The following is an 18,326-nucleotide window of genomic DNA, read 5'->3' as shown; positions in this document are numbered from 1 at the left end:
AAAAGGAGATTTAAAAAAAAAATCAAAATGGCAGATAGCAAGTTCGAGCAAATATGGAATCATTGGTATTATTGTTCTCACCATGACCCAAGGAATCAATCAAGACCAGTTACCATTAAAATATAGCCTGGGTTTTCCCATGCTGCCTTGCGCGCAGCGCAATTTTATTCACGCTGCTAGGCAGCCTGGACACCATGGATCAGATTTTCCCCTCAAAAAGGGAACCAATCACAGAACGGGGAGGGAGGCAAGACGATGACGACGTCTATGCGACACACCGAAGCAGTTTGAAATATCTATGGATCCAACATGGCATCAGACGTGAAGTTACCTTTCGATGCAGCCTTAGATAGTGTTCTAAGTAGTTTAGAACGCAAGTTTATTTTGTCTTCTTCCTCGTCGAATTTCTGTCGCTCTACATACGTCATCTGGTATAATTGAAACAATTGGCTATGAGCTACGTGCAGGCGCATTTGATAGACATTCGTAGTGCCCAATAAACAGCTCTGGGCATTCGTAAACCACGCCTCAAATACGAGAAAATGAACATGTGGTTCCCAGACCACGTCTAAATGAGACGAGGTCTGACGTTAGCCAGGCTAATTAAAATAGGTCAAATTAATCAAAAGTTATTAGCATTTTTGGAAATTTCATTATAACTTTTTGAGTACCTTCAGGGCATGGTCCCGATGACACATACCGAGTTTCGTAAAGATACGCTAATGCATTCTTATAATACAGCATTTTAGGACAAAATTCAAAATGGCAGATGCACACAATAGTAAATATGGGAAAACTGGATATCAAAGTTTTTGGTAACTTTTTTGGCAGCATGGTCTGTAGATGATCTGATTGATTTTCATGGAAATCGGACAAACTGTCTAGGAGGACTTCGAAAAAGTAAATATTTTTTGGCTGGAAAAATGTCATTGCGTAAAATGACGCCATATGGTGCAAATTTTTGTTTCTAGCCCTTATGGTTCAAAAGTTATTAGCATAAATGTAAGTGAAACTTCGAACAATTGGTGGCGCTAGAGGGATTGAGTTAGAGACTCCAAATTTGCTATAGCGAATGGTTGTACTGTCATCTATCAGAGTGCCAAATTTCACAACTTTTTACCATACGGTTCAATGGCTTTACGGTTGCCATACTTTTTCCATGGCAGAAAAAGAATCATAAGAAAACTAATGGATACAATAGGTGCCATCACACCTTCGGTGCTTGGCCCCTTATAATGACACTTATGGGTCCCACTTAATATCGTGCCTTTAACAACTATGTACTAACATTTACATTAATCATTTGATACAATGCATCTATTGTTTACATACATGTTTTTACATTGTACCTATATTAAAAAAATGATTGCATGCAATAATAGACTAGTGTTTTGTAAGACAACATCAACACAATAAGTACATTGTAGCTGACATTTTTGTAAGTGCATAATAGTTAAAGACACCAAGGGCCCTACCCTTTTAGACCACCCTTTTAGACCCTTTTAGACAACCCTTTTAGACCATGCGCCTGGCGCGCCGACCATTTTTCCCGTCGTTAAACTAGCAAAAGTGGATTCGGACACACCCTAAGTGAACTTGCACCGTACGCTTTAGACCATGCGCTTAGATTGTTAAAATAGGGCCCCTAGTGTGACCATATAATGTACATTATATGTCTGTCTGTACTATTAATATTAATATTAATATTAATATTAATATTAATATTAATATTAATATATGTAAAATACCATGCAGAAATTATGCAAATTAATCCCTGGTTTGAAGTTTGAAAGCCATTTTTGCAAATTAAAAGCAAGTAGGTTATTTGCTACAGCAAAAAAAAAAGGTTGTTATGCTGATTGAAAGTGTCTTCACATGATAGTTGTCACAATTATGTTCTGTCGTGTCTCCACCTGTTCTCGTTAGTCTCTGTGGTTGGAAAATAAGTTAAGTCTTGTCAGCTGTTCCTTGTTTAGTCTTCTTGTGTACTTATACTCCCTGTTCTGTTCTATCCCTTGTCGGTTATTGTTTGTGTGAACGTCATGTTACTCCTAAGTTTACTATTAAATGCCTTGTTTTTCTGAATATCCTTCATTGTGCTCTTTCTTCAGCCCAGAAACGTTACAGAATAACTGACCAATTTAAACAAAGATGAACTTGATTGACTCACCCACGCTGTAGCTTCTCCTCTGCCCGGAGAGCAAGCTCTATCTGGGTTACCTGGCCTGGATGATCTGGAGTGGCGAACTCTCGCTCACAGCCAGAGAGCCCGAGGCGCCCACCGAGGTCGTTCCTGAACCAGCCCCAGAGTCGATGCAGTCGGGTCAGTCCATCGCAGAGCCAGGAGCGAACTACAACCTAATAGACCTGTGGTCCGCAAATCCTATTCCCACCCAATTCCCCACCCTCATATCATCTTCTTCACCGGTCCCATCCAGAAGTCTTCCATCCGCACCACTGGTGTCGTGTAGCTCCTCGGCTCTGCCAGTGCTGCTCACTCCGTGCGTCTCATCCTTCGTGCCTCTGGCTTCCCTGCCACCAGCTTGGCTAGAGGCCGAGTCCCCTGCTGCACCTCGGTCCTCCGGACACACACCTCCATCCCGACCTGTCAACCCGTCGCCTTCACCTCGACCCACCACTCCTTCATCGCCTCTGCGGTCTGTCTGCCCGGGAGCTCCGCTGGGCTCGCCACTCCAGGTCGGCCTTCGGCGGTCGACGTCCAGTTACAGCCACGGACTTCCAGGATTCGGACTGCACCCTCACCCTGCACCCCTTCGGCACCCCTGGACTCCTCCCTTCCTCTGACCTCCCCGTCGGCCTCCCTCACCACATCGTCACCCCGGTCATCCGTTCCCACGTCACCGCCTCAGTCCCGCAGATCAGCGGCTCAGCTCCTGTCTTCCGGGTCTACGGTGTCACCATGGTCCGTTGGCCACTCCGCTCCGTGGGATCCTCAGCCACCCACCCATCTGTCAGCTCAGACACCACCCTGGCTCCTCCCCCCGTCTGCGGCACCATGGTGTCCATGGCCAACGTCCCCAGGTTCCAGTCCGTCCCCAGCTCCACGCCCTCAGACAAAGCCTCCGCCCTTTTTTCAGTTTTTTTTTTTTGTTTGTTTGTTTTGTTTTTTTCATAACGGCGCGAGGACGCACCTTTCCGAGGGGGGCGTAATGTCACAATTGTGTTCTGTCTTGTCTCCACCTGTTCTCGTAAGTCTCTATGGTTTCCAATCAGTTAAGTCTTGTCAGCTGTTCCTTGTTTAGTCTGCTTGTGTATTTATACCCCCTGTTCTGTTCTATCCCTTGTTGGTTATTGTTTGTGTGAAAGTCATGTTACTCCCAAGTTTACTATTAAATACCTTGTTTTTCTGAATATCCTTCGTCGTGCGCTTTCTTCAACCCAGAAACGTTACAATAGTACTAAGTTAGGACATTAAGCATTAATATTGAGTCTATTTATAGAATGTTCTCTGTGGGAAGCTCATTCTTCATGCGAGCGCCATGCTGGAGGCCACTGTCTTATAGGTTACTGACAGGCTCTAAAAGCCTAAAAGCTAGTGGCTTGGTTTCCAATGTATGAGAATTATTTTTATTTTTTGGTTATTTTCAGTAAGGAATGAGTAAGATTAAAAAAGTCTGTTTATTGAGAGTGTGATTGTGGGTTCAAAAAAAATTAGTATTGGATGGAAAAGAAAATGACAAAAAGAATGACGGGAACATTTCTTTTCTCGCTAGAAATGACATAAAAATTGGAAAACGTTGGTCAAAACTGTTTATTACACACAAACTGACCACCCAACACAACTTTCAGACACTGTCTTTATTTTTTCGTTTAAGCGACACAATTGTTGTCAAATAATAAGAAATGTTTCTTGAGCACCAAATTAACATATGTTAATACTTTGTGTAATAAATTATGTTTTACAATATATTAGAATACAAGACAGTTATTTAAAACTGTAATAAAATGTCATATTACTGTTTTTTTTTTTTATCAAATAAATGTTGTCTTGGTGTGCATTAAAGACTTCTTTCAAAAACATTTAAAAAAAAATTATTACAAACAGTGTACCTCACTGAAGTAAATTTAATGTTATTTCATGTTGACTTTAAACATTAAACACTTTGTTGGACTACTCGGAAAAAAACAATTCTAAAGAGAGAGAGAGAGTGAGCAAGCAGCTAAATTAAAAATCCACCACATTTATTGGGCAGCGTTCACAGTGACAGCACTTCATCAGTGTGATTCATTTGTTCTCTGTTTATAAAGGTTAAGTCTATGCTCATGTGTGTTTCTGTGTTAGTCTCTAGGGTGTAGGGAGTTTCAGGTTTGCTGTGTATAAAGGTATCAGATCCACCTTATAAAGAAAAAACAGCCAATAAGTGGAGAATAACTGGAGGACCCAGACATATTGAGCAGACAAACTGTCACCAGCGCCTGTGTGTGTGTGTGTGTGTGTGTGTGTGTGTGTGTGTGTGTGTGTGTGTGTGTGTGTGTGTGTGTGTGTGTGTGTGTGTGTGTGTGTGTGTGTGAGTGAAAGGGCTACCACCAGTAATGTCTGCTGCATACTAATGCATGCTGTGAGTGTGTGTGTGTATCAGCTTAGACCTTTCCACAGAACCCATGGGGATGTTTTTGTAATGGACCCTGTCTGCTGGAATGGTACTGTCCCAGACACTACATATCCAACAGAGAAAGGGGAGTGGAGGGTTGAACGAGTGCAGGATTTCAGTTTATCAAGAGATGCTGCTGATGTTTCAGGCCACAAATCAGAGCAACAGCAGTCATTAATCTCACTCATCCATTTCATCACGGAGAGCGACACACCACCCTCATCGCTGTCATTTCTCCCTGGCTCTCCCGCAAAACCTCGAAATATCCACAATCTCCAATTTACTACTGCTCTTGTGATAGTATCCTCTCAGTGAACACGTCACACTGTTCATAGCGCTCCGTTTGACAGATACACTCTCCCAACCCCATCTACTGTACTACAATGTGACGTGATAAACTACAATGCTCTCATTACAATCAACAGAGCTGTTTGTACTGGGGACGTTTTAAAATGCTTAACATGGATAATTGTACTACAAAAACAACCAGGAAGAATTATAAACACTAGATCTACTGCCAAAACAACAATATCATAATCCTAGGAAGACATTCTTTTTTTTGTTTACTTTCCACTGATAAATCTTCTATGGGGAACAAAATGCTTATCATTTCAACGACATATCACTTTACAAGTTCACACTTACAAATAATCAGATAGAGTAAAAGTAGTATGCGTATTTGGCGTGCTATCCGAGGAGAGGGCTCTGAGCTCAGTATTTGGCCCGAACCCAGAGTACTCCCCCCGTATCTCTGGTTAGGATAACCAGACCAGGCGAGTATGAGGACAATACTGTCCCATGTCAGTATTGAATACCACTGCATAGTAAAAATACCCACTAGAAACCAACAACTCAGAAACTCTCTAACCTCTTGTGATTTAAAGCCTAAATATGTGAACGGCAATAAAAATGGCGTCTAGTGGCTCTATGCAACAAAACAAGAATGCTCCCATCATTAAAGCAGTCTACAACAAGTACAGGGGAGACGCACATGTCTGCAGTCTGCAATTTTGTTGATTATAATGGGAACATTTTACCATTGCAGTGTTGATTGGGTGTCATATCCTTTGCTGTCTCATCAGATGAACTCTGGATTAGAATAAATCGCTCAAAAGGCTTTGCTGACAGAGGAAACAATCATGTACATTTAAAGAAACCCTCCTTCAAATATCTCAGGCAATTAGAGCTCATTCCTGTTGGGGTCGTTTTTAATTAACGCGCTGATGGATCATTCGTTTCCCACAGAAACCATTAGAAGGTCATTACAGCGAGCCAATGATTTCCTATATGAGCAGCCAGTGATGGCCGGACTGATACCTTATAGCTGCTAGTGATGGATTGATATCAGACTTATCATGTGGAGAAAAAAAAAAAAAACGAATTAAGCTCTGGACAAGTGGAAACACACACTTTAAAAGACATTGAGACCTGCCACTGCAGCAGATGCTCCCGGTGATGAGAAATCCCTGGAGTTAGAGAAATATTGCTCTGCATCAGGATTCATTGACATAGCATCCTGATTTTCAGCTTGCACTCTCAAAAAGCCCTAGTGACTTTTATGCAGAAATCAAAAATAACACATATGGAAAGTTCATGTCAGGAGTTATAGAGTTATATAGGAAGGTTAAAAACCACATGTGCATGAGAGGTGTGATTTGATTGACAGGAACACATTAACCTCCTCTTGTTTCTCAACAAATGCGAAGGTGGTTTTAATGATGGATGGCATCTCACACCGTGAGTGACAAAGGCAACTCACCCATTTATGCATTCATCCATCCACACTTAAAGAGATAGTTCGGCCAAAAATGACGTGACGTAAAACGAAGTATAGCTAAATCAAACGCTACGTCCTACGTCATACGGCGGCATCCATCTGCCGTGAACGCGCGTCGACTGTTGCCGGAAGCAAGATATTTTCATTTATAAAGTTTTAAATATGTATATTTTTACGACAAAACCGCACGGATTACCCTCAGAAGGCCTTCGTTTATCCCCCTGGAGCCGGATGGATTACTTTTGTGAAGGATGCATGCACATTTTGGGACTTGAAGGAGGTGGACCCCATAACTTCACATTATAACCACTGAAAGATCTAAGACATTTTCTAAAATAACTGAAAATGTGTTCGTCTGAAAAAAGATTGACATATGCATCTCGAACGGCTTGAGGGTGAGTAAATCATGGGTTAAATATCATTTTTGGCCGAACTATCCCTATAATGCAACCTAAACACGCCTGCTGTGCATCGCATGCAACATACTGTACCAACATCAACATCCATTCATGAAGCTCTTCAGTCATTATATCAAACGGATGTAATGTTTTTGAGTGAAACAAACCAACTATTACCACAATACATCACAGAATTCATTTAATGTATTTCTAATGAACTTAGAACTAAACTACTAAGTGTTTGTGATGCTGTATTTAAACCAAAGTAATGTCACTTTCTGGAGGATGATATAAAGTAGCTGGCTTCAGGTCATCCAAAAGTGAATTACCAATTAAAACAATATTACTTAGAAAACTTGTATTTCTATAGAGAAATATTTCTCAGAATTGCCAGTTCAGTTTCAGTTTTGTTTGGTTGTTTTATTTGGTATTTATGGAATCCAGTTTCCACCACAAAATAAAACATAAAAAAAACCATTTTATCTCACAATTCTGACTTTATTTCTCTTATAAGTTTATATTTCACAATTTTCAGTTAACATCTTGCAAGTATGAGCTTTTTTCTCAGAATTGAGATTTTATATCTTAGAATAGATAAAATGCTGCAATTACCCTTTACATATATATATATATATATATATATATATATATATATATATTATTATTATTATTATTTAAAAAAAAAAATTATTATTATTATTATTATTATCCATGGCAAAATGGGCTTCCATAAAAATTAAGTCAGGATGTGAATGAATACTGTACTACAAGAGTCACATTTTCTATGTATTGCAGAATTTCATTTCATTTTTTTTCTTACTGTGATTAAAACTGGTTGATCCTCAAACATAAATAAATATATAAACATCCCTGACCTCACCATCCCCAGTTTGAAAAGTGGTCCTCCCTTTCACTCTCTTTCCATCTGATCTCTTCCACACATTTTCTCATATACAACAATTTCTCCTAATAAATCTTGTTAAGCACTAAATGACCTGTGTTAAGCCAAAGTGATACATTGAATACAGTGCAGATTTAAGCGAGTATAAGTGAGTCTTTAGAGGTGTTGAGGAATACCATGCTTTGCTCATAGGTCAACAGTCCCTCCAAGAATGAACAATCTTGCGATTACAAGAAGGCATGCAAACTCATCCAGTCCCAGCATTGTTTTTTTTTTTTTTTTTTTTTTTTTGCAATAATGCAAATAATTAAATCCTGTAATTTGTGTCTTTTTTTCACGTATTCAACATAAAATGTAAACTTGAGGGAAACAGAAAACAACATCAGATAATCCCATCCTTCAGATGAGACGTTAAACCAAGGTCCTGACTCTTTGTGGTCATTAAAAATCCCAGGATGTCCTTCGAAAAAGAGTAGGAGTGTAACCCTGGCATCCTGGCCAATTTTGCCCACTGGCCCCTATCATGGCCTCCTAATCATCCCCATATACTGATTGGCTCTATCACTCTCTCTCCTCTCCACCAATAAGCTGGTGTGTGGTGGGCGTTCTGGCGCAATATGGCTGCCGTCACATTGATATGAAGATTCCCCCCTTCTATGTAAAGTGGTTACCCAGAAAAACACTATAAATTTAACAAAATATTATGAAATCTGGATATTCATGATTGAAAGGATAGTTCACCAAAAAACTAAATTCTCTCATTTTTTCCTCACCCTCATGCCATCCCAAATGTATATGACTTTGTTTCTTCAGATAAACATAAAGATTTTTAGAAATATAATCTAATCTTCTATATGCCATTATCTATAATCTATACTCTATAATCTTCATAATGCCATTGAATGGGTATACCACTCGGTTGGCTATTGAAAAACCATACACACCGATTATGATGGTAATCCATACAACCCTAGATAATTAATTCATGTCTTCTGAAGTGAATTGATAGGTGTGTGCAAGAAAAATACTTATGCTTTAAACTCTGTTAAAATATACCATCGCTTCTGGCCAGCAGTTCTAGACGCGTTCACAAGTTCAGCTTGACATAATTGTAAGTGAATGGTCAACTAGTGTTTTTCTTACACACACCTATTGTTTCACTTTAGAAGACACTGATACATCCACTGGGGTCATATTGATTACCATCACAATTTCATTTTCTTTTTTTGTGAACAATCCCTTTAACACAAATCAAACATCCATGACAACAGTAATCTTTGTGCCAACTCGACATAGGAGAATTACAGGTACTCCAATGGAACACGCCAAGGGCTTTACAAGAGAAGAATTAAGATGAGGAGGGAAGGAGGAAAGTCCGGGTGAATGACTGGCACGTGATCCCTTGTTTTCCATCAGCTCTCCACCTGAGGACAAACTTAACCGGTGTACATTCTCCAGAGTCTTACCAAGAAACTGAAGGTTTTCACAGAATTAGACTTGAACATAAACGTTGGTCTTGTGTTCAGATCTGGGATAGGAAACTGAATACATAAGGAATCTATAGGGGTTTTACGCTGTTATAAATGACAGTTTCTGCTGGGAAAACTGCAGATGAAATTCTAAAGGGCGGGATATTTATGTGCGAGACAGGCGCAGTTAAAACAAGTTGTTAAAAGCAAATGGACAGGTGAAAGGTCAAAGTATTCATGGATGTTGGTCAGTCATAATCCTGCTTTTATCGGATCAATGGTGGTTACAGGTTGGCAGAGGAGAGAGAAGAAAGTGTCATTTTTACAATGTGGCATTTAAAGAGAAAGCCATCAATGACCTCCACGAGACATCAGGGACTATAAATGTCAATGGCATTACAGGTTAATGTGAAAGGCCTTTACAGAGTGTCACCTGCAACACACACACACACACACACACACACACACACACACACACACACACACACACACACACACACACACACACACACACACACACACACACACACACACACACATACATACACACACACACACACATATATTTTAGGTTTCCATGTTTTATGGGGACTTTCTATTGACATAATGATTGTTATTCAGTTATTCACTTCACCCTTAAACCCATCAAAAAAAAAAAAAAAAAAAAAAAAAACATTCTGCCTTTTTACATTTTCAAAAAACATAATTTAGTATTATAAGCTGTTTTCCTGATGGGGACCAAAAATCCCCCAGAACGTACCTAGACACACACACACACACACACACACACACACACACAAAGACTATTTGCACAAAAACTGCCAAACAGGTGCATGTGTTCAGGAAACACACATTGATTCCTCTTTCTCCGAATTTTCCCTCTTCTTGGGAAACTCCCATACTTCATGGAGGGTTAACAGTTGTTTTGTGCACTCACTGTTATTATGTGTCCAGCAAGCATAATACTGACACTCACACAAACACAGGCTAATGTATATAAACTGGCCAAATGAGCTCAGGATGAAGATATTCATGTAATTTTTACACTCATATTGATTAATACTGTGGCACATGTGAAGGCTTCACAAACATACACACACACACCACAGCCCTCAGAACAAAAGTTAGATCAATACATCAATTTACATTTTCATTCACCCTGTCAGCTTCAAAATGTGGGCTTGTTCTCTTGTGTGTGTCTATGAGGTGACAGCATAATGATGTGCTATAATAAGGACCAGAACAAAGAAAGTGGCTGTCTGACCACACACACACACACACACACACACTGCTCCTGCATACTTGTGCTTTTTTCATAATGATGGTCATGGCAATCACAATCTCTAATGTAGAAGAGGACACCATAACCGAAACCATTATATTCCCATTCTGACATCATAAATGTTTCATCTAAAGCCTGAATGTCTTATTTTATGCTCTCGCTTTTGAAAACTGTATCAATAAATGGACAAGACTAGTGCGACAAGAAAAAGCATTTTACCCAAATGTTGGTCTTTCTATAAATAAAGTCCACTGTATCATACTTTTTTAAAAGAATGCTTAAAATAATACTTTGTTTTATTAAACACTTAACTGTATTATAGTTTAAATTCATTTTAAATTCAGTTTAATATAACTGAACTTTAGATCGTTTTTTGACCCACTTAAGTAGAACTTAATGTAATTTCATTATTACTTCTATTGTCTTTTAAATGTGTTTAAAGTGTTCTGCCAATGTAATGACTGATTTATAGTCAACTATACACACAAACACACACACACACACACACACACACACACACACGCACGCAAGCACGCACGCACGCACATTATATATATATATGTGTGTGTGTGTGTGTGTGTGTGTGTGTGTGTGTGTGTGTGTGTGTGTGTGTGCGTGTGCGTGTGCGTGTGCGTGTGTGTGTGTGTGTGTGTGTGTGTCATTAAGAAGTCATTAAAAGTTGCATTTTCAGTTGAATTTGCTGAAACTACTTGAAACATTTGTTATGTCTTAAATATATTGTTGCTGGTTTATTTATCCTTTTGGTGTTTTATTATTATTAGGTGAGCTTTTATTATTAGGTGATCTATCCCTTTAATTTGATCCTTTAAGAGTTGTAATTAATGCGATGGAGAGAAAGAGAAAGTGAACAACAATACAAATGTATTTTAACAGATTAAAGAGAATTTAAATGGGCAAATAGACTAAACAAACAGAGCTAAAGCTCAACAGTCTCGTCCCAAATCCCTTGTGTTATCCATATATCGCCCACTTTTATCTCCATGATGACTGTCTGTGATCGTAAAAATGCTCCATGTTTCTGCCAAAATGCATTATTGGACAGTGCCAGCTATTCATTTATGTAATGGCTGTTTTAAGTGTGGGGCATCAGAAAGATGGGAAATCCAACTCACCCATTAACCAACATAAAACAAATCATACTCACAAAAGCTTTTTATTTCCCCACAATGGATTATCATTGCCTTACTAAGCAAAAAAAAAAAAAAAAAAGAAGCATATTATTTCCAAGTCCGATAAAATTTATTTAAAATGACAGAAAGCTTGTAAATGTCAAGTCAGAAATGTATGCAGCAATAAAGCGATGACCTTTATTATTTTAATTAGATGGGTGATTGAGAGCCGACATTCATGGTATTGTAATTGAAGATAAAATATAATGATTTTATAAGTTATCTGTAAGTACCAGCTGCATATATATATATATATATATATATATATATATATATATATATATATATATATATATATATACATACATACACTACACGAGTCTAGGCATTCCTTGATGAAACATAAAAATAGGATTGACGTCTTTAATGAGAATGTACCTGGTGCAGGTTGACCTTTTGTGACAGCAGTCATTCAGTAATAATAATTATTATCACTATTTATAATAATTTGTTTTGTTTTGTCCAACACACATTATAATGAATAAATTATATAAATCTATAAAATTCAAAATACATGTGACAACTTGACAGCAAAATTGTCCAGTGGCTCAGGGAAGAAAATGAAAACTCATGAAAATACTGTCATAATCAATGTTCCTGATGATTTTAGATCTTTTTTTTTTTTTTCAACGCAGTACTTTCACATCTTATAACATCATGCTTATTGGCTGTGAGCATTAATTGCCTCATTGCTTCATGGCTACATTAGATCTCTGCTGTAATTGCTTCCTGTCCTATTGATTTTAGAGCAGAATGGCTTACTGGTTTACAAATATACTGTTCACCTGCTTTCTGCTTAACACATTTCATTAACCATCTTTCTCATCTCAGATCAGCCTCCTATTCTAATTGTCTTTAGATTCAATTAAAAACTTAATGAAATCAATTACAAGTTGTAATTAGGCAGTAGTGCATTACGGCGGTGACATATCTGAAGACCCCAGAGCTTCACTGAAGGGCTGCTGTCACTCATATTCTCTGGCTGTTCAGAAGCACAAGCTCTGCTCCGATGATTGTAAGACACAAGCATAACACTCCTCATTACACACGCCCAATGAGCAATTACCTGATCATGGGAAATAATCACAAGCCTTATTTTCCCCATGTCATTTCATTTCATTCAGAATGTTCTTTTAATTCCCATCTGAATGTTATCCAGAGCTCTCTCTTAGGATCTACTCAAGCTCATGCAAGAATCCATCGACGGAAGTGCTCTCCCCACAATCCTCTTTCCACCCCTCCTCCATCTCCCTCCTGTATCCCACAAATCTGCCCCATGAATGAATCAATATTTTCATTTCAGCACTGTCTCAATTTTCAATTAAAGATGAGTAGAGTTTCTCCCGACTGCTCTGAGGGGCCGTCAATCACAGGGCCCCAGCAAGCCCCTCCTCAAGCATGTGTGTCTGCCACCAATTTTTTTATGATCATACTTCATTTTAAGGCGTGCTTTAAAAACACAAACACACGCACAATATAAGCCACGAAAATTCATTATATTCGGTGAATGGACACCCAAACAGGCCATAAAAGGATAAGCTATTGTAACAAACCAAGACAAAACTACAGTTTTATGAGCTGAGAGGATTCATGTGTTAATAAAACAAGTGAGGAACAATTTTCTTAATTACTTAATACTTACTTAATAAATACTTAATTAAATACTACATTTTAATATAATTGATATTGAGGGAGAGTATTCTGTTAAATAATTAAATTATGGGCAGCATGATGTAATTGAGATGTGTATATATATATACTGATATATATATATATATATATATATATATATATATATATATATATATATATATATATATATATATATATATATATATATATATATATTAAAGCATATAATCCATATAAATAAATACATATAAATACATATAAATATATTATATGTATGTATATATTATATTATATTATATTATACATTATATATATCTCAATTACATCATGCTGCCCAAGTTTGAATTATTTAAAAGAATACTGTCCCTCAATATCAATAAAATGTAATGTATATACACATACATACATATATATATATATATATATATATATATATACAGGTGCTGGTCATAAAATTAGAATATCATCAAAAAGTTGATTTATTTCAAGAATTCAACTTAACAGATGAAACTAATATATTATATAGACTCATTACATGCAAAGTGAGATATTTCAAGCCTTTATTTGTTATAATTTTGATGATTATGGCTTACAGCTTATGAAACCCACAAAATCAAAATCTCAGAAAATTAGAATATTACATGAAATCACACAGTAATTACACAGTAATCCCATGGTCATTGAACCAGGTTTTGGTTATTTTGGCAGTGTGGGCCGGTGCAAATCCTACTGGAAAATGAAGTCAGCATCTTCATAAAGCTTGTCTGCTGAAGGAAGCATGAAGTGCTCTGGAAATGTCCTGGTAGACGGCTGCGTTGAGTGACCAGCACAGTGGACCAACACCAGCCGATGACATGGCTCCCCAAACCAACACAGACTGTGGAAACTTCACACTGGGCTTCAAGCATCTTGGATTGTCTGCCTCTCCATTCTTCCTCCAGACTCTGGGACCTTGGTTTCCAAATGAGATGCAAAATTTGCTCTCATCAGAAAAGAGGACTTTGGTCCACTGTGCTTTATTAAATCCAGAGTCAACGCAGCCGTCTACCAGGACATTTTCAGAGCACTTCATGCTCATGCTTCCTTCATTTTCCAGCAGGATTTACATCTGCCCACACTGCCAACAGAACCAAAACCTGCTTCAATGACCATGGTATCACTGTGTAATTACTGTGTGATTTCATGTAATATTCTAATTTTCTGGGATTTTGATTTCGTGGGTTTCATAAGCTGTAAGCCATAATCATCAAAATTATGACAAATAAAGGCTTGAAATATTTCTCTTTGCATGTAATGACTCTATATAATATATTAGTTTCACCTGTTAAGTTGAATTCTTGAAATAAATCAACTTTTTGATGATATTCTAATTTTATGACCAGCACCTGTATATATATATATATATATATATATATACATATATACACATATATTGTATAGGAAAACAGCTTACAAATCACACTAAATTATGTTTTTTTTTTTTTGAAAATGTAAAAATGCAGAATGTTTTCTGTGATGGGTAGGTTTAGGGTTAGGGGATATAATATACAGTTTGTACAGTACAAAAATCACTATGCCTATGGAAAGACCCCATAAAACATGAAAACCCATATTTTTTATATGGCCCTCAGATCCCACAGTGTCTGAAAAAAAACATGTTATTTGTCAGATATCTCACCACTGTCTGAGTGCGTCTGGTATTGGGTTGATCGACAGCAGCAAGCCGGCAGCTCTTTCTTTTTTAGCATGCCGTAAATCGTCAGCAGCTTTTCAGAAGCACTGCCGAGGTCTTCAATAATTAAACTAATTAACAGAGCGATTAGCACGATGTGATGATGCTGACAGAGCACGGGCAGCAGCGATGATGGTGAAGTCTGGGTTTTTTATTTGGCAGTAGCAGAACCACTAGAGAGAGAGATAATGAGCTTTAATAAGCAAGGGTTAATGTTAGCAAATTAATCAACACAAATCCAATATACAACATTCGCATGGACTAGAAGAAGGAAGCTTTTGTTGGGCTGAAATTTGCCAGTATTTATTGTGTATAAATCAGTGTATAAATATAAAACAGTATTTCACAACACATTTTCCCAGTGCATAGAGTCCATATTTTAAGTAGTTATGTTCCATAAAACATTAGACATAAAGCTGTTTGAAAACATGAATCAGTAGGCAGCTCATTAAATATAGTCTTGTTTCCTTGGTAACTGTAGCCTTGACCTTAGATGTATTGCCCAAGTGTGTTGTTCACAAGCTCCCTGTGCAAGGCCTTCCATTGCTACATGTCACTCTGAATGATTTTTATGTGCCTCTATCATCATATTGTTTATAGATAAAGGCCTGTGTTGCATGCTATTTCCCAAAACAGCTGGAGGTAACAATGGTTCAGATCAATACTGGCGTCTGAACAGAAAAGGCTGCGTACAATCTAACAGGCCTCTTGATGAAGTCAGTCATGGCTCATGTTAGTGGCAGTTACCCGAGAGATATATCCAAGTTAGTAATATCCAATTTAACTCCTCTCACAACAAACCTGTGATCAGTATCGTCGCTCAATATAGGTGGAGTTTGCAGCCTGCATAGGGTACTAACTACCAAGGGGGGTGTCACCATCTCCTCTCCCCGGGGGGCAACAAACAGCAGTTTTTACTGAGCGGGACACCATGCTGTGGTGGGGTTCGTAGGGCATCCATTTAGTCTGAAACTGCAGCCCTCCAAAAAATTAAAAAATTAACATTTAGGGCCCTATTATTCAGCCGTTGCAATGCAGCGCCAGACGCGACTCAAGTGTTTTTTGCTAGTTTCAGCCTGACGCAGTTATCATTATCACGTCATGCGCCACGTTGTTTAAATAGCAAATGCATTTGCACCCATTTGTGCGCCCACGGGCATGCTGGTCTGAAAACGAGGTGTGTTCAGGCGCATTGTTGGGGCATTGCTATTTTGAGGCAACAGAAATAGACTGCGATATTTTTTTTGTTATTCAATGAGTGTGTTAGTAATGTGCGCCTATTGGCGGGTCCACAACGCACGTACACTTTGTCTCGTAGATGGTCTGCTCGCGCACGAGAAGATCCGTTTCCTCGCTAATGAAGCGTTCAGCTTTTCCGCTTGCAAATTCCGCCATGTAAATAGTGAATCCACCATGGCACGAGCGCAACTGGCTTTTAAAGGGAATGGGAGATGAGACTCTGATTGTTTTTGCATGTTACGTCCAAAGACACCCATTATCATTTAGAGAATAGGGACAACCCTTTGAGACCATGCGCCGGGTGTGCCGACCATTTGTCTCGACGTTAAACTTGCAAAAGTGGATTCAGACATGCCCTAAGTGCACTTGCACCGTGCGCTTTAGACCATGCACTTAGATTGTTAAAATAGGGCCCTTACTCTCCTTCATGTAGTTCCAAACTTGTTTTTTGTTTCTTATATTCAAATGTGCTGCACTTGCGATACACACAAGAGCCGATTAAGTTTTCTTGTATAGGACAATTTTACAGCAATCTACATTTGATGCTGGTCACCATCAGCTTTGGTGCTGCTGCTGATGAAGAGCCTCATAACTGGCCTAAAGGGGCTTCAGATGAGCATGTGCAGGAAAAGGTTGCACACTCTCAGCTTATTAGAGGCAGGAAATGTCCTGAATCCCTTAGGAAGATGAAAGCTAAATTGCTCTTCTTCGCATCTCTCTCTCAAAAGCAGGGAGTTCTGACCTTTACAGAGCCAGGGATCCCAACCAGAATTTTAGCCAACCCAAGGGTAAAAAGCTACATTTTCTCATAAACACTTACTTTACATATTTAATTTGTAAATATTTTACTTTAAAACTATTTTAAAATGTAATTTATTTCTGTGATGTGAAAGCTGTGATTTTTAAGCAACATTACTCCAGTCTTCAGTGTCACATGATCCTTCGGAAATCATTATGATATGCTGATTTGCTGCTCAAAAAAACATTTGTTATTATTATCAATGTTGAAAACAGTTGTACTGCTTTATATGTTTGAGGACACTGTGATATCCTTTTTTCAGGATTCTTTGATGAATAAAACAGCATTATTTGAAATGTCTTTACTGTCACTTTTGATCGGTTTAATGCATCCTTGTAGAATAAAAATAAAATCAAAATCTTACTGACCCAGATATTTGAATGGTATACCATTCAAATGTATAGGGTCAGTAAGAATTTTTGTTAACACTTTAGTTTAGGGTCTAAATTACACTATTAAAGTTGCTTATTAGCATGCATATTACTAGGATATTGGCTGTTTATTAGTCTTATTTTGCATGACCTACATCCCCAATCCTACCCATTTCATACCTAAACGTAACAACTACCTTACTAACTATTAATATGCAGTAATTCGAATCCTACTGAGGCAAAAATCATAGGTAACAGTAAGTTAATAGTGAGAAGTGGACCCTAATATGAAGTGTGGCCAAATTTTGGTAAATTAATGTACTTAATTTGCTTAATTTTCATGCAAACAATTAACTATGCTTCACAAATCATAATTTTTTTTTTTTTTTTTTTAAGTTAGAAATGCTACGAAAATTTAGTTTCTTATATTTTCTATATCTTTTCCATGGACCCCCAAGACTGAAAACCCAAGTTCTAAAGTAAAACCTCAGACTTGTCACCTCCCTCATATTTCATTAGCTTCTTGGTGCACAAGATTGTATGTGTGTGAACTGTGTTTGTGTGCTTCACTGCAGGTATATTGATTTATTTTTGTCGTCGGCTGAAGTGGGTCTACCTGTTTGCAGCGCCTATTTAGGTGACTGTACATGGACTCTGTGTGTTGTTTGTCAATTTGATTGCGGTTGGGAGAAGATGGAGCGTTTTCAGTATGGTTGGAAAGCACCTCACTTTTCTTCCCCTGGCATTTACAAGTAATCTGACATTTTCAGGTAATCTCAAACACACTTGCTGTTAACTGCTCCTTAGGGAGCGATGGGGTTGAGAATGAGAAAAGGGCCATTGCTGTTCAACGACTAATATGGGGCGGGGCAAATTTACAACAAAGGTGACCTAGAGAGGTAGACCCATATGGCTGAAGAGGC

This window comes from Squalius cephalus, assembly GCF_949319135.1.
Source record: "Squalius cephalus genome assembly, chromosome: 9".
Classification (NCBI taxonomy): domain Eukaryota; kingdom Metazoa; phylum Chordata; class Actinopteri; order Cypriniformes; family Leuciscidae; genus Squalius; species Squalius cephalus.
Note: the sequence above shows the minus strand (reverse complement) of the source record.